Source organism: Protopterus annectens, chromosome 12.part0 (assembly GCF_019279795.1).
Source record: "Protopterus annectens isolate FY-2018-M chromosome 12.part0, PAN1.0, whole genome shotgun sequence".
Classification (NCBI taxonomy): Eukaryota; Metazoa; Chordata; order Ceratodontiformes; family Protopteridae; genus Protopterus; species Protopterus annectens.
Window position 1 is genome coordinate 86,284,926 of NC_056746.1, and position 23,248 is coordinate 86,308,173.

The window sequence follows — 23,248 nt, forward strand, 5'->3', positions numbered from 1 at the left end:
GAGGTGGCTAACTTCACTGCACCCATGCAAATGAAGAATAGTTGCATGACCACCGAATCATACACTAATGCACTGTACAAACACATACACAAATGCATGGATCTCGCCATACCCAATAGAACCAAGACGCACTCCTCCAAAAAAAGGAAGCCAATCTGGTGGTCCTCTGCCATAAACAAACTCTACAACAGAAGGAGGAAACTGATGCGGAATAAGGTGAAGTCCCAAGACTGGAAAAACTCTCTTATCAGCCTCAACAAAAAGTTGAGATCCCTCATCAAATCCTCTAAAGCTAGCTATGAAAACAAAATTGCAGCAGATAGTAAAGACAACCACAAGGCCTTCTATAGTTATGTAAAGAACTTCCACGGCAATACCCAGATTTGCTCTGAGCTACTGCACAATGGTACCTCCTATACCGATCCAACAGGTATTGCCAATATACTGTCCAACAGATTCAGTGCCAACTTTTCCCCTCCCCCCCCAACGGACCAATCACAATACCAGTAGATTGCCAGGCATCCAATATTACTGCTGCACAGGTTAAAACAGCACTGTCCAAGGCCAAGAATACAGCTTATATGGGACCTGACAATAAACCTGGCTATATTCTACATGAACTACAGAGTGAACTGGTACCTCACCTGTGTGCCCTGTTCAATCACAGCCTCACCTCAGGCTTTGTCCCTACCAAATGGAGCACTGCTATAGTCATCTTCTCCACATAGGGGGAATGACTACAAACCCTGGGAACTATCACCCCATTAGCCTGACAAGTCTGATATGCAAAGCTATGGAATGCATCATCATGGACTTAATAAAAAAGGATATAGGGATCTCCAAACTCTGGATCCCACACAGTTTGGTTTTGTGAAGGGCAGATCATGCCTGCTCAACTTGGTCGACTTCTTCGAGTCGGTCACCAGAGCTATGGATGAAGGCAAGGTGGTTCGTACAGCCTACCTTGATCTGGCCAAGGCCTTTGATACCATTCCCCACTCAGGAATCATAGAAAAACTCACTAAGCTAGGCATCAACCCCTGTATCACTAGGTGGGTAGCAAACCGGCTCACAGATAGAACCGACAGTGTGAAGTAGCCAACCAGTTACGAGTGGAGCCCCTCAGGGATCGGTCCTGGATCCCCTCCTGTTTATCTACTTCTCAGAAGTCCAGTCCAACACTAAGGGACTCTGGCTGACAAAGTTCACAGACAATTGCAAGTTGGGAGCCATTATTAATTCCCCAAGTGATGTTAACATCCTACAGAAAGGCCTCACTGAGACCAACGACTGTTGTCAGAACCATGGCCTTAAGCTCAATGCCAGAAAATGTGCCATCATCCCCTTTGGGAAAAACCCAGTTCCCATGAACTAGTCCATTGAACACAGAAGGCGTTATAAGAGATCTGGGAACACAAGTTGACAGCAACCTCTCTTTTGACCACCACACTGCCACTATGGTCAGAAAGTCCTTCTATGTGGCACATCTCATTACTAAGGGTTTTGCATCCAGGAAGAGAGAGATCATTGTCTCCCTCTACTCTTCCCTCATTAGGCCAATCATAGAGTACAATGCCCATTTGGCATGTACCTCACTTAGGCACCTGCAACAAATGGAGAGGCCACAAAAGTACCTCACAAAGAGGACCCTAGGTCTTAAACACTTGTCCTATATGGACAGACTCAAAAAACTCCAACTATTCTCTGTCTCATATTGCCAACTTAGAAGCGATCTCTGCTTGACTTATAAAGCCATGTCTGACCCAGCTCTTTTAGAAATGTTACATCTAAAGAAATCCCAATCCCTCTGCACGACATGCTCCAGAGTCCTCAACCTCATTACAGCACTCAACAGAACATGCTGGAGTAACAGGTTCATAACCCAGAGACTGTCCATGCTATGGAACAGACTTCCCATACATATCAAACAGAGCACCTCACTGACCCTTTTCCAGAGAAATCTTGATGAGGGGTGGGAAATAAAAAATTCACCCTGGGGATCACTCCAGTGGCTCTACTTGACAGAGGCAGTGGAAACTAAGGTCATGTGGCACGATGCCAGGGTAATCCTATGGGCTAGGCTTGTAAAGGCTCCAGGGCCATTAGCCTAGTACACACCTGTGAACTGTATTGTTGCTTAAAAGCCTTTCTGTGCACACATAAGTATCTTCCCAGTACAGAGCAAGTAAATTAGAGTTTTGTTAAGTATTCAGATCTGTATTGCTAAGACAATTTTAGCAATCTTCTTTACTGCTACCTAGAAAAAAAAAAAAGAAGTGAAGCAACTGTAAAGTACTAAAGAGGGTTCTGGACAGTACGTTATACCTGGATGACATTACAGTCCCTTCAAAATGTTGGAAAGGTAAATAAGAATGGAGCTACAGTATTTCTTCATTTCCTTTTCACAGTTTCATGGCTAAAAGTGGCAGTGGTCAGAAATGAGACTGTTCTTCATGTATGTTGGGAAAGCCCAACACGTAACTCTAGCATTTTCTCAACGTCAGAGAGGCAACTTCAAGATATACAATTTTGGAAAGTAACTAACAAGGGAGATTACAAAATGTATACTGTTTGGCTTACGGACTGAATTAGAGCCTTTCTGAACTGATGTGAGATTGAAACAGACAATGTGTGAACCTTCATTTTCTGTGGAATGAAGTGAAGAAACTGAAAAATATTGAAAGGTTTCGTTCTAGTAAACTGCATGTAGGTAATATTAGATGACAGAGAGCACACGTCCGGGATAACTGCATTAGAAAGAGGAGTTTTCCTTTATTTGATTAAATAAAATTATTTTAATATGATTTTTTCATGGATAAACAGATAACCCCATGGCTTAAGCTAATATAGGGAAAATTACACAAGGGAAAGTTTGCCATTATTCCAGAGGGCTACTAGATTTTTCTTGTTTGCATCAACCATGTTACAGTATGTGCAGCACTCCGAGCAGAGTAGACTTGGTGGACACAGCATCATATTGTAAACGTAGAGTCCTTTGTTTAAAACCTGTAGCGCAGCAGTTACATTACTGTGATGCTGAGAAGGCCAGTTAATTTCCTTCTGCACCCACACTATGAATAAGTACTAGCTTTAATTTACTTCTAACATTAATGTAAGCTTGCTACCCACAGCTATCATGCCTGTTTCTTTCATTTGTTAGCCTTTCAGTCTGTAGGTTTGTAAGTCTGTGCAAAGTTTATTCAGTCACTACAGCATGTGTGGGAAAAAGGATGATGTCAGATAAATCCTCTTCATTTCCTCGTACTTATATTCCTAATATTGGTCCTTATTAAATAAGCATCTGAGTTTGTACTTTACTTTTGTGTGACAGATGGCGCTACTGTGGTATTAATTGCGAAACCTGTCACATTTCTTACTTTAGAAACATCGGCACTGGATGGTACAGCTTTGTAAACAAGACTGTGCAGAACTGTTGCTTTCGTATGGCTCAACAGTAAATATTGAAGACATAAAGGGCATGCAGACTTTGCAGTCATGTATGTCACTTACATTAGGGCATGAAATGCAGGGAAAATCATGGTATCATTATGTGTGCTACATAATCGGATATTGATAACCAGTATCGAAGTCAATGACTTGACAGCTAAATTATTCAAATTGCACTGTTACAGTACTTTATAGAACAGCAGTGCTTTAAGTGATTTTACATCTGGCATGCTTTGTGAGGTTTTAAGATTGACAGGTTCTTTATTAGTGACTTCTATGCTGCATTCTTTATCTGATTGTTTATATCTCTTCCTTTTTCATACTTATAGTAACGTCTATTCCCAGCCTGTATGTCACTTTGATTTTTCACTATTAACATTCTTATCTATGATGGTTATGCCATAGGTTTTCCATGCTTTCTCGCTTTATTGTTCAGAGGTCTGTTTCTTTTAGACTTTAAATAATTAATTCTTTCATCGCCTGAAACCATCTTTATTGCTCATGTTGTGTTTCAACAACTGTAGCATTTTAACCTGACACTGTCATTGACTAATCATTGTTATTGTAGTGTTGCACAGATGTTGCTCATAAATTTGTAGATATAGGCAGAGAAAGGTGAAGCAAAGAAATGAATGTTGAAGACAAGGTTCATATGTTGAATAAGAAGACATGACATACATTTTTCCCCTGATTTATCTCAGTACGTGTATTCTTCCAAGATTTTTGTGGCCATCATAAAATGCTGTACCAGGAGAAATGTGAAATGCCCTTATGGGAAATGCATGCTGGTACTAAGAATGTTACTGGTTTTCCAGTTGTGGCACAGAAGATGACAACTGCAGAATAAAAATGCAAAAAATAACTGCTGCTGCATGAAATGTTAAGTAACTTCTGAGGAGCGCTGTAACAGCCTTGGAGTTTCAGCGTTACATATACTTATTTCTCATTTTAAATCCAACATTTTTATTCTTGTTGGATAAACATGCTGTCAGCATTATACTGTCAGGCTGCCTTCCTTTTTGATTTCACCAGAATAAATTGCAAAACTTGCAAACAGTCATCAGACTGTTAAATAATCTTTCTGTGATGAGATTATGAGCCCACCTGTGAGTTTTCAGGCAATGAAAGGGTATGTAATATATAATTCTGAATCTGACATCTTCCACGCACGCAGTTTTCCTTCACGTTACTATTAGTTGTGAAACACAAGTTTGTCTTGACGTCTTACCAAGGAATGAGCTTCATGATTTCCAGGTACCAATTATGTTATGCTCAATTAATTTACTTTGTACCTGACATTTAAAATAAGTGAACTTAAAGCTACTTTGGATTTTACTGAAGATATTTCACCTAAATGTGCTTTCTCTTACTAAGCAATGCAGTCTGACATAATCCTTCCACACACAGTTTCTCTGTTGCACATACACGGACACACACTATCCCTGTTATACTGGTTCTGTACTTATGTTAATCCAGCGGTAAACAGCTTTGTTGAGGTTTCCGGGTAATACACTGCAGAAAATTTAAAACTGGTATTTATTATGGCAGTCATTCTCTTAGCTACAAAATTTCAAAATATTTTCACCCAAATCTGAAGGGCTAGCCATCTGTTCACATCATACCATAGATGCATATGCTGAAAAATGTTTGCTTTCTGTTAGCAAATCACCTTCATTCAGAAATAATTGATTTTTGATAGTGTATTTTATTTAGGATGGTAGGAAAAAAAAAATCAGTCCGGCACACTGGATCCAATAAAGGCACTAAAATAAGTTCAGTCCCAGACGAACAATCCAATTATAATGTTTAGGATGCTTCTATAACAAATATAGACAGTTTAATTCTTAACACTGTTTTGTGTGTAAGTATTCCAGCCTGATCTTAGTTTTCTAAATCCGTGTTTCCACAACAGTTGTTAGTGATAGCACTTCACTTCACAATGTGTTGTTGCACATTTTCGTTTGCTCGTGATAACACGTGGGTACACTGTGTCATCTTATCTCCTGTGAGCTCAGATCACTAAAGCATGGCCATAAAAGGTCTGTTATGATGCCCTTAAATGCACAGAACCTTGAATCACATGTGACAGTGGAAATTAAGCACTTTTTCCGGGGGGTGGGGGGTTCAGCAAAAGCATAGGCAGGGGGCTTTGCTTCCCACGACTCCCTTTTTTATTATACTTATCCAAGGTCATTGGCACCTTAAAGAAAGAACAAATGTTGACAGGCACTGTAAAACCCATCTTGCTTTTTCTTTGGGAGATCATGGGAACAAATAATATTCATCGTGTTTCACTGCTGCAATCATTACACTTGGGTTATCCTGCCGTCAGGCGGTCCTGCAGTCGGCCAGAGTTCCAAAGTCTTGGTCCGGCGTCGTTTGCTGTCACCTCCTCCCTGATGTCAGTACGTCAGGGGTATATAAGAAGCAGCCACCGCCATTTTCTTCAGTCTTTCTTGCCGCGCGGTGCCCAAAGCAAAAGCAGTTCGCAAGTGCCGGTCGGCCAACTCCTGAGATATCAAATTCAATTTTCAGAACCGAAGTCTTCAATAAAGCTAAGTACCCCGTTGGGGAAACTTTTTCTTGCCTCAGACCGATGTCAGTAAAAGTTAATAATTGTATTTCTTGTGGGAAGCAAATACCTCATAAGGATTTTCATTCTTACTGTATCCCATGCCTAGGCCCAGATCACGACATCACAAGTTGTCGGTTTTGTGCTAGATTTAACAAACAATTTAAAACGTCGGTTTGATTTTGCTCGCTGTTACTTTGGCTGAAGGTTTAATTATACCATGCCGTTGGAACAATAGATGACCGGAATTCACAAAAAACGCAAAGACAAGGATAAGGACAGGCATTCGAGGCCCAAAACTGATGACGAAGCCTCTTCTAGGCCAGTCGCCGGTTTGCTGGTTCTCAGTGAGGTGCTTTTGCAGCCCCTGACACCTGCTACCTAAGAGCCACAGGCCGCTACCGACTCCCACGTGGAGGTGCCTAGGCCTCTGGATACTCAAGGTGTTGGGCCTACGGAGACTAACCCTTCAGATGGGTCCGAAGCCGCTGAGCAGGCTTCAGCTTCGGAGGGTGTTTTCAGACCTTCACAACTTACCATTGCAACTACAGCCAAGTTTAAAACTACATTAAAGACAAAGAAACAAGTACAGCATTCACCTAGACAGGCCTCCATGCCTAAAAAGCAGATGCTCAAAATGGCCGAAGACTTAATTACTCTGATCAGGGGTTCCCATCCCCCTCCTGATAAAAGGCCTAGGCAGGATACAGACTATGATTGGTCTGACCAGGTTTCTATATATTCTGATTCCTCTTCAGACCAGGGATACTCTTTACTCCTCTATGAGGACTCTGATGCTAAAGACTCAATTCCTTCAGCCTCTCCTCCTGAGGATTATTCTTTTGGGGAAACTTTACATACCATGAGGGAGCATTTCCATTGGGAGGGCCAGGATTACTCAGAATCAAAGAAAAGGCTCAGAGATTTTCTTTTATTGCCTCAGCACAGGCCCCTTGCTATTCCGCCAGTGTTGGATATTGTAGATGATGTGTTTTCTGAATCCAGTTTAAATCCTGATTCTTTATCCCCTGCTCCAGTCAAGCCAGACGGGTACTACAGAGTCCCTGACTCACACAAATTTCTTTATAAAAACCCTGTTGCTGACCTAGAAACTATCTCCCAGGGTCCCAAAGGGGTAAAGGCTTCCACGACTAAAAATCCAGTCCCCTCTGACAGGGATTTTAGAGCATTAGACAGATGGGGGAAGAAAGTTTACACCTCTGCAACTTTAGCAGTGAGGGCTTTAAACAGCCAGTTTCACATGCTTAAATGCCAACAATATTTAATGTCTCTGTTAAAGCAGAAAATGATTACAAGTGCAGAACATCCTGACTATAAGGAAATGCAGGATTTATTGCATGCAGCTGAACAAGTGGGAAAACATACTCTGCAATGTGGTTTTGATTCATTAGAGACTTCTTGTAGAGCAGCAGTTACAGGATCTGTGATTCGAAGGCATGCTTGGTTAAAGGAACAAACCTTACCAGATCATGTTAAGGCAAAATTATTGGATGCTCTTTTACAGCAAGATATTTTATTTGGTGTTAAGGCAGAAGAGGTATTAAAGAAAATGGAGGATAAGGCAAAATCTATGCAAACAGTGAAGGATTTCTTACAGGTACAGCCACCTTGATTTAGCAGGAATTGGCCTACAAAAAAAATGATCCTTTCCAATGTCAGACAGGCCACAAAGAGGCATATCTCAGCCACAAGATTCTTACAGACCACGACAGTGGGGTGCTTCAAACCCAAAACAAGGCGAGGATAAGTCACAACCTTACAGGAAACCGTCCCAATGACTCCCCCCTTCCAATGCCAAACTCTTCCCTTTTGGCAGCTCCCTTAGGGAGAAAACTAGCACTTTTTTCACAAAACTGGCAAGCAATCACCCAAGACAAATGGGTGCTGAATATTGTGTCTCAAGGTTACAGGTTCCACTTTCACACTTTACCAAGGCTAAAAGGAATGCCAGACCTGCCACAAAATCAATGGGCAGAGGCACAAAAACAAATTACAGCCCTCATGGACATGAGAGCTATTCAGAAAGTGCCACAGCAGGAACAAGGACAAGGATTTTACTCAAGACTCTTCCTGGTCCCCAGAAAGGACAAAGCCTGGAGACCCATACTAGACCTTTCTACTCTAAATACTTCAAAATGTTGACACTACAGCAGCTCCTTCCCATGTTGGGCAAGAAAGCTTGGCTTGTTACTTTGGACCCCAAAGAGGCATACCTGCATGTCCCTATCAGACAAATTGCAGAAGATACCTCAGATTCATAGCTGGTTCAATGCATTACCAATTCTCTGCACTGCCCTTTGGCTTATCTACTGTGCCCAGGGTCTTCACAAAGTGCCAGGCACCAGTAATTGCATTTTGCAGACAAAAAGTAATTCAAATATATCCATACCTGGATGACTGCCTGATTCAAGCAGAGAGCAAGGACAGTCTTCTAATAAAGCATCTGGCGTTTGTAAAAAGGTTGCTAATTTGCCTAGGGTACACAGTAAACCAAAAGAAGTCAAAACTAGTGCCCTCACAAGAGATAATATTCCTGGGTGCCAGCTTAAATACAATGGCCCAGATGGCTTATCTCACGCCAGACAAACAAGGACAACTGACTCAATATTTTCAATTGGTGGGAACAAAATCCCAACTCCCCTGCAAGAAAAATTCTGTAGGCCTTGGGATTCATGGCATCCTGCATACTCCTAATTCCATATGCCAGACTGCATATGAGGAAACTACAATGGTACCTAAAAAGTGTTTGGACTCAACACTCTCACAGCTTGGAAACAGTAATACCACTAATTTCCTGCCTACAAAAGGAGTTTCGATGGTGGGCACAGGCATGACACCTCAACAAGGGTCAGCCTTTCACTCTTCCCACAGCCAGGCAGACTTTAACAACAGATGCTTCGGATTACGCCTGGGGAGCACACATGGCAGGAAAATGTATTCAGGGCAAATGGACCACAGACCAATGCATATTCACATCAATCAACAAGAGATGTTGGCTGTACAAAATGCCCTAACAGTTTTCAAGGACCTTCTGCATCCAGGACAATTATTATTAAAGATAGACAACACCACAGTAATGTGGTACATAAGCAAGGGGGCACTCATTCTTACCCCCTATGCAGACAAGCCATGACCCTGTGGAACACAGCTCTAACTTATCAAGTTCATCTGCAAGCACAATTCCTGCCAGGAAAGAAAAATACTTTGGCAGACGACTTAAGCAGAAACATCATGGATCCTCACGAGTGGAAATTAAATCCACAAGTCTTCAGCAGGATAATGCAAAAATGGGGGTGCCCGGACATATATCTTTTTGCCTCCCCTCTGAATTGCCAACTACAAAAATTCTGCACAAGGACTTATCACACACAAGCATGGAAAGTGGATACTCTTTTGTTCAGCTGGAAAAGCCTAAAAGTTTATGACTTCCCACCACTGCCTCTCCTTTCAAAGGTACTCCTAAAAGCCAGACAAGAAAAAGCACAGATGATTCTGATTGCTCCAGACTGGCCACGCCAGCATTGGTACCCAATCTTAAAGAACTTAGCTCAAGGCCCACCTTGGATTTTGCCTCAAATTCCACACCTACTGACTCAACAAAACAATCAGATCCTGCACAGTCAGCTCAAAACCTTAAACCTGGCTGCATGGCAGATTCATTAGCCAAACAGACCACACCTCTCTCTAAAGCTGTTATGGATGTCATTTTGGAGGCCAGGAAGGCCTAGCACCAGGAAATCTTATTCAGAAAAGTGGAAGAGATTCTGTGCCTGGAACCAGGCTCAAAGCCTTGACCCTCTTGTCCCTAACATTCCTCAGATACTACAATACTTAACTGAGATGCTGGACAAAGGACTATCCTTCTCATCCATCAAGATCCACGCCTCTGCCATCTCAGCTCATTACAACACAGATCCTCCTATTTTCTCTCATCCATTGCTAAAACAGTACCTCAGAGGGGCTAAAAACATAAGACCACCCCAGAGAGCACCAACACCTACTTGGGACCTCAATTTTGTCTTGGAAAAGCTAACTTTGCCTTCTTTTGAACCAGCCAATTCAGCAGAATTAAAATATGTGTCATGGAAAACTGCTCTGCTTCTGGCAAAAACCTCAGCATGAAGAGTCTCAGAACTACAGGCACTAATGGCAGTGGAGCATTTCATCATTTTTCACCAAGACAGGGTTTCTTTAAGAACATACCCTTCCTTTATGCCTAAGGTGGTATCCAGTGTGGCTCTTAACCAAACTATTCACTTGCCAACTTTTTATCCAAATCCCCAGAATAAAGGGGAGAGACTTCTACACTCCATGGACATACACAGGTAATTACGCTTCTACCCGGACAAAACAAAAGCTTTCAGAATAATTGAACAGTTGTTTGTATCCTATGCTGCAGGATCACAGGGAAAGGCTATTTCAAAGCAGACCATTTCAAAGTGGATAGGACACTGTATCTGGCTCTGCTACACACAACATGGGAAACCTGTTCCTAGTAATATTAGACCACATTCCACCAGGGCAACTGCCACTTCTACTGCCTTCCGTAGAGGAGTACCTACCAAAGATATCTTGGAAGCTGCAACTTGGAGTTCAGTGCACACCTTTACCAAGCATTACCATTTGCCTCTTTATTCTAGATCCAGAGCTGGCTTTGCCACTGCAGTGCTGCAGGGCCTCATAGCCACACTAAATACTCTTTAGAGCCAGCCACCCAAACTCAGCTTTGGGATTCTACCCAAGTGTAATGACTGCAGCAGTGAAACACGATGAACATAGTACAGTTCTGTACCTACCATAAATGTAGATGTTAGAGTGTCTTCACTGCTGCAGTCCAGGTTACCCACCCGCCATCCCCTCTTTCTTAGCTGGTTCTTATCTATGCTTTGGTGTATTTGCTGGTTACTGAAGGTTTTGTTTTTACCTTATTGTATGTTTTGTAAGCAATATGTATTGCCTATCCTTTTGGGGGCACGTGACATCTGGGGCAAGAAAAACTGAAGAACATGGCGTTGGCTGCTTATTATATACCCCTGACGCACTGACGTCAGGGAGGTGGTGACAGCAACCGACGCTGGACCAAGACTTTGGAACTCTGGCCGACTGCGGGGACCGCCTGACGGCAGGATAACCCAAGTGTAATGACTGCAGCAGTGAAGACACTCTAACATCTACATTTATGGTAGGTACAAAACTGTACTTTTTGCTGACATGTGACTCTGGCAGTTGTCACATGAGTGAATAATGACTATAGCAGTTATGTTCGAGAAGGTGTAGCACGAGCTCATGTGACATACTGACTGCAAGCTTTTGGCAAAGAAATCCCTCTTTTGTACTCTAACAGGTGGATTACACCATAGACGTTGCCAGTATAACATTTTTGAGTTCAAGACTATTCTTAAGTCTGATTGTAGTACGTCATTGTGAGACAATGATAAATGTTTGCATCTTTTGGGAAAGTGTGACTACAGAATGAGAAAAAAATTATGGAAACAGTTTACAATTAAGTACATAGTACAATATTATGTTAATAATATTATTCATGCATATCAAATGTTTTTTTTCTGATTAAAGCTTTAGGATGCTTTACTATATTGTAATGTTCTTTCAATGCATTAAAATAGACCCGTATGTAACCCCTAGCTCTCAGTATCCTGGCCATCACTGAACTTGATTGAAATGCAAAACTGGACTGCAGAAGGACAGATTATATTACTGTAATGTGAGATTGAAGACAAACTACAGGGGAACAAATAACCTGAGTAAAAACAGATAAATGTGAGCATATAACTGGTTGTGAAAAATGAGCCAGTAAAAATGCAGGGTGGCCAAGAAATGAAAGCCAATGTAGTTCATTAGGGTTGTTTAAGGAACAAGTCCCATGAAGAGGACAAGGCATTTCAAGGAGGTGGTAATCCATTAAGTACAGAAGAAGTAATTAGGGATTTGGGGACCCAAGTAGATAGCAATCTCTCCTTTGACAATCACGTTGCCAAAGTGGTTAGAAAGACCTTCTATGTAGCCCACCTTATCACGAAAGGGTTCGCATCTAGATCAGGAGAGGTCATTGTGCCCCTCTACTCGTCACTCATCAGGCCCATAATTGAATACAGTGCCCCATTTGGGATGTACCTTACCCGACACCTGCAGCAACTGGAAACACCCCAAAAGTACCTCACCAAGAGGATCAAGAGACTCAAACAGATGCCCTACACAGTTAGGTTAATATAATAGGTTAATAGATTAGTACTAAGCTAACTGCCCTTGCGAGCCATTTTAAGCCTAGCCAATTATCCCTTGTGAGACTCAAACCCTGCACCTTGTGTTTGTAAGGCAAACACCTTAACCATTAGGCCACCCTCCCAACCCCAGGGAGGGCTAAAGAAACTCCAGCTCTACTCAGTTGCTTACCGCCTACTCAGAGGCGATCTGTGCCTGACGTATAAAGCCATGTCCAACCCAGAATTAATGGACATGCTCCACCTCAGGAAATCCAAATCCCATAGAGCTTACACACTCCAGGGACTTAAACCTCAGCACAGAAATAAATAGGACATGCTGGAGGGACAGATTCATATCCCAGAGGCTCCCCTCACTCTGGAACAAAATCCCAATCCATGTTAGGCAGAGCCCCTCAATGACCCTCTTCAGGAGAATCTTGATGAGTGGATGGGAGATTTTAGATTTACACCTGGGATCTCTTCTGTGTCCCTGCTAGACAGAGGCGCAGTAAACTAACCTTAAAAGAGCTATCTTCTGTGACCTACTACACAGAGGCACAGTCAACTAATCTAAAAGGGTGGCGAAAGCCAAACACACTCTGGCTAGACTTATAAATGCCCTAGGGCAGATAGCCTAGTATCAACCTATGAGAAGTGTAGGCAGAATTATTAGCAAAGGCAGTAAGGTGTAAATTGAGAGAAAGATCTAGCAGAAAGAGTAAAGAATGTTTAAGGCAAAGCTGCTGAGATAGGTCAAAAAGAGGAAAAAATATAGCGAGAACAAGAAAAATATTCTTCAGTTACCCTTTCACAAAACAGGAAATTATTCTTCAGTTACCTTTTCACAAAAGAGGAAGTACAGTTCCAGCTTAGGGGGCACCTACCAATGATATACTAAAGAAAGCTGAAAAGCTTTAGAAAAGAAAGAAAACTTGGTAAAATAGTGGAATAAAAGGTGCAGAATCCCGACATCATATAACCAGGATCCTAAGGAACCTGGTACATGCACTTGTTGATCCCCTAGCAGAACACCTCAACCATTCCTTTCTGGTTCTGGAGGAAATGGCTAAACCATAAGCCTGAATGGAAAGTCAAGTCATGAAGACATATTTGAGGGAAAGGCTTGCTGGTTTTGGCACAAAACAGATCACATAGTCTTTTTTAATGACAATGTTACGGTGGAACTTGACAAAAAGAGCCCCATTCAGTGTTGAATACCTTGACTTCAATAAAGTCTGGTTAACTAGCTATGTAGAAAGACAGCCAGTAAAGAGTAAGGAGACTTTGTCAAAGGAAAGAGAAGTGGTCACGGATTCAATAGTGATCATTTCTGGAATACAGTGTTCCTGGGGTCTGGTAATAAAAAAAAAAAAATCAAATATCAACTTGAAAAAACAAACCTTAGGAAAAAATGTCTTGTGGCAGTAACAGCAGAAGTGAACCACCAGTTCAAAACTGCGAAATCTGTAACTAAGGCCAGTAAGATGCTGGGTAGTACCCTCAGGGAGAGTCGATTCCAGAAACGCATTTGTATATCTCAGTACCTTTGGGGAGAGAAGATTCCAGAAATGCAGTTATTCTACCTCTGTATAGATCCCAAACCACAGCTGGAGTACCATGTTCATTTCTGCTGTCCACATAGCGATAATATTAATTGAGAATGTGCAAAGAAAGGCTACTAGCGTAATAAAGATTATGGAGTTTGTTAAATGAGATAAAACTTTTGTCTTTTTGAAGGATATGCGAGACAGAAGACACATGTGACATGGGAGCAGTGGACACTTGATGATGTAAAGATTAAGATGAAGGACATAGGATGGTGTAGGAGAGCACCCCTGCAAAATTATATAAGGGCAAATAATTAATTCTAAACATTAGAGAAGTACTTTTCTATAAAAAAATAGTTGATAAATGAAAGTTGTTACCTGAGAAGGTAGCGGACAGCATGACCACAGACTTCTTCAGTAAGATGGATGGGTGGAGGGCTGAAGTCTAAGATAAGGGGGGCACATGAGGAACAACTGCAACATGTTAACTCGGCAAATTAGAATGACTGGATAGGTGTCTTTTCTTTTTCATGCCATCAGAACTGTGTAAACGTGGGAATTTAACCTGGATTACAGAAAAAATTATCCCCCCCTCAGGTGTTCTAGTTAGTTGTACTATTTGATAAATGTGGTTACTGAGAACCTTTAACTATTTGATAAATGCGGTTACTGAGAACCTTTAACTTGACAGCATGAGTATAGGGTCTGCATTACTGAGTGCATTTATCTCAGACTTAGGGTTTTACCCAGGTTATAGGGCTACTGGTTTCAAGAGACAAAGCATGAAGGCATACAATAGAAAAAACGTAGACCATTCAGTTAAGGTTGGAGTCTAAAGCAGAAAAAGTATACAAGAAATAAACTCCTCCTAAATACTGCTTCAAGAACGACTCACCTGTTTCTGAATATAATTCTTTTAGCATGTATATAGTGAGAGTCGTTCCTGAAACCGTGTTTGGAAGGATTTTATTTTTTCGCATATAGTTTGAAGGCATGCCAGGAGCATTTATTCCAGGCAACAGGGATACTCAAACCTTTTGTTCCAGACTGCAGAAGTACTGCTTACTTCTTGCGCAGACTGTACAGTTCAGTAACCTTTGCGATCTACTGCTGGGATGCTGAAACCTTTTGCTTCAGCTACGGACTACTGTGTCTTCAGTAACCGCCATGATTTGTACAGTGATGTGACTGTATTTTGGTGAATTTCAGAAAGATGAGCAGCTATGTCTTCCCACAACAGAGTATTCTTACAAAAGAAAATATGTGACTCTTAAAGAGCATGAGAAACCTAAAAATAATTAAAGATTGCGACTAACCAGTGATAAGAATGTAAAGCTCACAGGAATGGGGGGTAAGTTAATATAACTGTATTTTACCTATTTGTTGATCAGGTTTGGCCCACTGTGAGCACTCTTTCCTCGTTTCATGGGCAACAGAGGAGGGCTGTCTAGTTAAGGAGCATACTCAGAGACACAGTAGGCATCTGGAAGTGGAAGAACTTGGGACCTGAACTCTGGCCATAGGAAACAGCTTATTAATATCTCTTTGCTAACTGGTAGACCATGATCAGATCAGAGTTTTGTAGTTGAATTCTCAATTTGTTTTGGTTTAAGATGAGGCAACATCTGTTTTTTGCAGTGGAATACTTAATTCTTGTTGGTTTAAGATGGGACAGCATCTGTTTTTGCAGTGGAATACTTAATTCTTGTTGGTTTAAGATGGGACAGCATCTGTTTTTGCAGTGGAATACTTAATTCTTGTTGGTTTAAGATGGGACAGCATCTGTTTTTGCAGTGGAATACTTAATTCTTGTTGGTTTAAGATGGGACAGCATCTGTTTTTGCAGTGGAATACTTAATTCTTGTTGGTTTAAGATGGGACAGCATCTGTTTTTGCAGTGAAATACTTAATTCTTGTTGGTTTAAGATGGGACAGCATCTGTTTTTGCAGTGGAATACTTAATTCTTGTTGGTTTAAGATGGGACAGCATCTGTTTTGCAGTGGAATACTTAATTCTTGTTGGTTTAAGATGGGACAGCATCTGTTTTTTGCAGTGGAATACTTAATTCTTGTTGGTTTAAGATGGGACAGCATCTGTTTTTGCAGTGGAATACTTAATTCTTGTTGGTTTAAGATGGGACAGCATCTGTTTTTGCAGTGGAATACTTAATTCTTGTTGGTTTAAGATGGGACAGCATCTGTTTTTGTGCAGGAGCAGTCAAGAGTTACAAGAGTAAGGAAATAGGTGATGTCATGTGATTAGGACCAGAACATTCTGCAAGTTAATACTGTAAAGTGTATATTACAAAGCCACGCAGAGTCTAAGTCTGCAACAAAGTGATTGTACTTAGTTGCACAAAAGTAGTGTTTAATCCATCAAGGAGGCATCTGAAATAATGGTTGTTTTCAGATAAAATCAGCCGACGAGTTTGCAAGACTTGAGAATAGGGTACTGGTCACACTTACAAATTAAAGACAGCTAATGATGAGACATGATGCATTTATGAAGGTTTCGTTTAGCATACTTTGACATGGAACTGAGACTTTGGCTCTGACGCTAAACATTAGCAATACAATCTAAAGGGTGCACTAGCCAATAAATATATTAAACACAGTGCTGTAGGAGGAGTGGGGGGGGGGGGGCAAGGCACTTGCCTCAGGATGGGAATCAACCTATTGGGTGACATTGAATGTTTAAAAAAGGAATGATGGCTTGTAAGCTGTCAAATGATCCCTAACATAACCACTTGTTAGACAATTTACAAAGTAAGTGTCAAACTGTGCTGTTAAAAACAGAGTTACAAACTGATTGTACATGATTGCACTTGTGATCACTTAAGCGGAAGCCTGTAAGCTGTCACTTTTTTTTTTGTTTTAATATTCAGCGGGGAAGGGGCTCCAAGTAATTGGGTGTGCTACCCAGAGTCTGTTGATACAGCTCTGATTAATTACTGTGTGTGTGTGTGTGTGTGTGTGTGTGTGTGTGTGTGTGTATATATATATATATATATATATATATATATATATATATATATATCTATATATAATGTTGTTTGTCTTTCGGCTCCAGTCTGCTAATGATTGGCAGTAGAGTTTTACGAAATGCCGAGGTGCCAGCTCGACACCCAACCTTCAACGAAGGCACGCCCATTTACGCATGCATGTCTTTCGAACGCTACCCAACTGTGGGGAGGACATGCAGACTCAACACAGAAGGCATTCCTAAGCTCAGCCGAGAATCGAATGGGAGAACCTCTTGCTGTGAGGTAACAACGCTCCTGCCGTGCCACCGTGGCTCAAACATATGCGTTTCAATCCAGTATTTGAACTGTCCATTGTAAATGCTGGAAAAATAGTTTGAAAATTCACTTTTCAAATGTTGTCAGTATTTGCATGTGCGACATCACAGTACAATGGGGACTTTGAATTTTCCCTTTCAGTACTGTAGGAAGCCCCCCCCCCCCCCCTGCAAAAAAAAGTTTTGTTTCTTTTTTCCCCCATTATATTATATTCATATTGCTTTATTTTGTGGTGACATTTTTGATAATGCAACAATTTGGCATATACTGATATGTACGCATGTATGTAAAAACAGTAGGCTCACTTGATTAAATGTTATGATGCACAAATACTATCCACAGCAGCAAATTGGATTTGAGCTAGATACCGTGACATACTTAGTACAGAATTAAATGCATTCTGCTGGACAAGGCTGTTAATAAGCTCTTACAGAGGTTCAACCCCCCCCCCCCCCTGTCCTTCATGTACCGTTTTGTAGTGATCACCTTATTGTCTTCATCCTATTAACCATCAGAGTTGCTGAAACCTGATGATCTATCTTTAGACTTTGGTCCTTTAGGCACAAACAAGGGGCCTTCTAGCAGACTTTTCATGCATTCTCTGGACTTGTTTGCAAGGAAAAAAAATAACTGTAATACAGCTGTAAATTTTCTACAAAACTTCCTTCTGTCATTGCAGGAGAAATACTTTCTATCAGTGTTGACTCTAACGTGAAGGTAAAGCATGAAGTGAAAATAGCTGCTTGTTTTGCAAAGCAGGTTGGAAAACTTTCAGAATTTTCAGCTCTCACTGTAGCTGGTTGAAATATTATAGCATCAGGAGCCACTGCAAAAAAAAAAAAAAAAAAAAAAAAAGGTCTGTCAAGACGATGTCACTTGTCTTGCAGCACATCGAGCAAAACATTTCTAGAAGGACGTTAACTTGTTTGACAGAGTAAGAGCTCTTCTGTTTTCCAAAACAGAAAGTAATGGTCAGATCATTCTATCTCCTTTGATGTTTCGGAGCTGCTTACTAAAGAATTCAAATTTCCAAACAGATCCTTATGAATTCATCTGCTTTTGGCAAGTAACCTGACATGCATCTAAGTAACACCTTCACTTGCTCAGTATGATAGTTTTTTTTTTCACACAAATGTCATTACTTGTGACAGTAATTGCTCATTGTTTGTGCACTGCATACAGCATCTGTGTGTGTGTGTGTGTGTGTGTGTGTGTGTGTGTGTGTGGGCTGAAAAATTCATCATTTGTATGCACTCTAAGATCACAGTATTTTTTTTAATATGCTAATGATTACTCTCTATCCAAGTTGCAAATAATCTCAAGAGTGAGAATATAAAAGCAAGAGTGTTAATGGGGGGAGGTGGTTCAGGGTGCTAGCCCTCCTGTCAAAAATGTTATTTGTACATTGTACTTCTGGTGAATCCTGGAAAACTGTAAATACTTATATTTAACTGTTTTTGATGCTGAGCTGTTAAGAGTTCTACAATTGTGGTTCAGCTTCACTGTAATGTAGTAGGCCTCACCTACAATAATAAATGGTCATCACGACATGTTTCGATTCGTAAGTCTCCTCCTCAGCTTTAGTACCACAGGCTTAGGAAGGAGCACTTTAACCGCCACCCAAACCACATCACCCAAAACAAAGAGAAGGCAAACTAACCAAATCAGGGGGTTTTAACCTGTCAAAGTCTGTTGATTCAGTCTAGTAACAATTTTTACCCAGCTCGTTTATATGGATGCATGTCTATCTTAGTGAACAGTCTTTCAAATTCAGAGTCAGTTGCATGTTCTGTCATGTAGAGCATGTCACTGGCATCCATTGAGGTTCTTTCCTACCTCTTCTGCCCTTCTCTTTAATCTCTGTATCTATCCTTCAGCGTTACACTTCTTGATTTTACTGCCTTTTCCTTTGCACGTGGTCTAGTTGTCGTTTCTTGTGCTTACTCACCTAGTAATTTTAATTCCATACTTGGAACCTACCTCGACTTCCGCTGCAGTGCAACGGTAGCATTGTTGCCTCACAGCAAGAGGTTCTCCCGTTCAATTCTCGGCTGGAGTGCAGGGAGTGCCTTCTGTGTGGAGTCTGCATGTCCTCCCCGCGGTTGGGTGGGCATTTGAAAGACATGCGTAAATGGGCGTGCCTTCGTTGAAGGTTGAACGTCGAGCTGGCACCTCGACGTTCGTGAAAATCTACTGCCAATCATTAGTGGACTGGAGTTCCGCTGTGGCGACCCCTAACTGGGAAAAGCTGAAAGACAACAACAACTTGGAACCTACCTCAGGGCTGTTCTGTCACACTTTGATGCCTTAAGATTATCAGTTACCTGTCAAAAATATTAAAACCACGATGTTTGGAACAATCCTATACCTTTTACTGGTTATAAAGACTCTGTCAGCATCTCATCATTAAAGGTGTCCCTTCAGTCTGCACCGTAATTTAAATTTCTGTCATTTGGGCCATTTGTTTCAAAATTTAAGATCTGTAAACACCTGAAGCAAACTCCATCATTGCCAATTGAAGTGTTATAATGTGGAGCTTTCCTACTTGACTGCATTGTTCTTTAACAATTTTAATAGGCTTCATGGACTGGAACTTCACTCAGAAAGTGAATGAGTGAAACGCTTCTGGTTTTACTTCATAAAAAAGGTGGGAATTTAGTGAAACAAGTATACGAGCCTAACAGAATCAGGGAACACCTTAGGCTTGTCCTTTATAGATGCAGAACAGCTGTAGTTAGCTAGTAGGGATAAGACCCATCGAGGGTGGGAGTGAGGGGAAGTGATCATAAGTCGATAGGAATTTACTTTGATGGATGAAGGAATTTCTTAATAACAGTAGCAGAAAAAGTCAAAATGCAAATACACTAGGAAGGACAAATTATTTTACAGCAAAGGAAAAACAGATAATTGGTGTAAGAAATTAAAAAAAAATGCTGAACATTGAAGTGTTAAGAAAAGGTCAAAAAGTGGAAGGGGAGACCAAGTAGTTTACCGAGGGACATGAACAACAGAAAAGTGTTAAGAAAACTATATAAAAGGAATGGAAGATAACAGAATTTAGCAAAGGACATGAATTGCGACTTACTTCTACAAATGCACATCAGAAGTAAGCTAAAGGTGGAAGGAAACAAAATATCAGTATACAGTAACAAATCATAGATTTAATTCCACACAAAATAGCAAAGTATTGGGTGTGACAATGTCTTACTGATAGATGAGGAGAAACATATCATTGATAAGGCGGATGTAATAATCTGGGACTGATTGAAATCAGTACTCTGGATATTAAGGAGATGGTTTTGTCTATGACTTCTTAACAGCTTTAATTACTTCAGTCTTAAGGTACATCCCAGATGAAACACCCGAAAAAGAGATGGAGCAGTACGTAAGGGGAAGCAAATCTGAATTTAAACAGTAGATGGCGGCAGCCATTTTATTGTGCATGCAAAGTACTGCTGGAAGGTATGTTGTGATATGGTTAAAGAAGTAATTGCAATCACATTGACATGCAGACCTGGGTAACTATGCATGCAATAAAGCAGTACCTGCCTAATGTAATTAAGATATTTGATGAGGACTGAGCGATTGTCGATATTTGATGAGGACTGAGCGAATGTCGATATTTGATGAGGACTGAGCGATTGTCAATATTTGAGGACTGAGCGATTGTCGATGCGTATTTTGATTTCTCTAGAACACTTAGTATAGAGATTCATATTTAGTAAGCAAACTTTCACTGTTAAAAATCAACCCTTATATAATACAGAGGGAAAAAAATATTCTTGGGAAGGCACTGGAGCACAATGTAAAGTGAGTGTTGTAAAAATGTCATCAGTCAGAGACTGCAGGGTTAAAGTCCTAGGCCTGTACTTTCATTGGACACAAGTAATATTGATAATTATGCAGGAATTTTATATTGGGTATGTTGATGGCGTTAAAGCCGTGCATGTCATTGCATCTTTGGATGGTCAGTTTGCTCTTTAGAATGTTATGAGTACTACAAAAAGATGGATAGTGCACAAAGAAATAAAGTCAGTATGTTAATAATTGTAAAAAATAAAACATGCATTTTGACATGAGATAAAAATATGAAGGAGTGCACAGAATTTAATGACGCGCGGCATATTGGGTAGAGATTATTGTTTTTGTTTCTGTCCATAGACACTTTCTGCAGAGAATCTGCAAGAAATTTGGGCTATTTAATTATAGTTTAATAATTTTAAAGATTCATTCAGAAATTTTTCCCACTCTGTTCCACTCATTAGAACCACATTAGAACACCAGGTTGCTCTATGAGCATCTTATGAGTTTATGAGCTGAATTTTTTAATTTTTTTTTCTTTTTATATCATTCCAAGCTTCATTTTTGTGGTAATGGGCCAAACCTTAAACACAGGGGAGAGTCCATTAGTGTACTGTAAGTTGCAATTAGTCTTTAATTATTGAATTTAATCATTCAAGAAAAAGAAAATTAAATATCCATAAAGTTAAGACACTATGGGGAGAATTCTGAAGTTTGTGTTTAAAGAAGATTATATTGAAGCTGGCTGGGGGGGAGGAATGCCAAGGCTTTCGCTATAGGAGGGAGGAATGCCAAAGCTTTCGCTGCGTGAGGGGGGAGGAATGCCAGGGTGTTCGCTGTGTGAGGGGGGATGCCAGGGCGTTCGCTGCGTGAGAGGGGAGGAGTGCCAGGACATTTGCTGTGTGAAAGGGGAGTGCCAGTGCGTTCGCTGCGTGAGGGGGGGGGGTGCCAGGGTATTCGCTGCGTGAGGAGAGAGTGCCAGGGCATTCACCGAGTGAGGGGAGGAGGAGTGCCAGGGCATTTGCTGCATTGGAGGGGGAGTGCCAGGGCTTTCGCTGCGTGAGGAGGGAGGAATACCAAGTCTCTTGCTGTGGGAGGGGGGGAATGCCAAGGCTTTTGCTGCGTGAGGTGGAGAGCAATGCCAGGGCATTTGCTGCATGGGGGGAATGCCAGGACATTTGCTGCATGAGGGGGAGTGCCAGTACGTTCATTGTGTGAGGGGGGAGGAATGCCAAGATGTTTGCATGAGAGGGGGAGTGCCAGGGCATTCACTGCATGAGGTGGGGAGGAGTGCCAGGGCATTCACTAAGTGAGGGGGGAGGAGTGCCAGGGCATTCACTGCATGGGGGGGGGGAGTGCCAGGGCTTTCGCTGTGTGAGAGGAGGAATACCAAAGCTTTTGCTGTGGGAGGGAGGAATGCCAATTCTTTCGCTGCATGAGAGGGAGAGGCATGCCATTGTATTTGCTGCATGGGGGGGGAATGCCAGGGCATTTGCTGCGTGAGAGGGTGGAGTGCCAGGGCATTCGCTGCGTGAGGGGGGAAGGAATGCCAGGGCATTCGCTGTGTGAGGGGGTGAGTGCCAGGGCGTTAGCTGTGTGGGGGGGTGCTAGGGCTTTCACTGCATGGGGGGGTGCCAAGGCTTTCACTGCAGGAGGGGGAAGGAATGCCAAGGTTTTCAGTGCAGGGGGGAGGAATGCCAAGGCTTTCACTGCTAGCCACATCCTAGTATGGGTGGAACTCATTTCTCTCAGAATGCATGTAAACATTTGTGTTCTTTGTGGATAATGGGCACAGAGTGGAATTATAGTGGTTTGTTAATTGCTAAGAGGGTAGGCTTTCACGGATTATTGTAAAGGTGCATATGTATGGATTCTGTACCTGTTGAATGCCCCACTTCCAATGTTCTTTGTGAGGCATTTGCAATGGACAGGATGTGCTGGGTCCATTGCACAAACCCCATTTTGGCTACCTGTATGATGACTATGAACCATCCTTCACTCCACCCTGTATGACTATGACCAGCCTTCATGCCACCCTGTATGATGACCATGACCAGCCTTCACGCCACCCTGTATGATGACCATGACCAGCCTTCACACCACCCTGTATGATGACCATGACCAGCCTTCACGCCACCCTGTATGATGACCATGACCAGCCTTCACACCACCCTGTATGATGACCATGACCAGCCTTCACGCCACCCTGTATGATGACCATCATTCATGCCCCCCTGTATGACGACCATGACCAGCCTTCACGCCACCCTGTATGACGACCATGACCAGCCTTCACGCCACCCTGTATGACGACCATGACCAGCCTTCACGCCACCCTGT

General features: G+C 41.7%; 1 protein-coding gene across 1 annotated transcript in view; it reads left to right on the forward strand.

The window, feature by feature from the left end:
* Positions 1-23,248, forward strand: part of SDK1 (sidekick cell adhesion molecule 1) — a 2,805,673-nt gene that overhangs the window by 1,417,675 nt on the left and 1,364,750 nt on the right. The gene's annotated exons all lie outside the window — the stretch shown is intronic.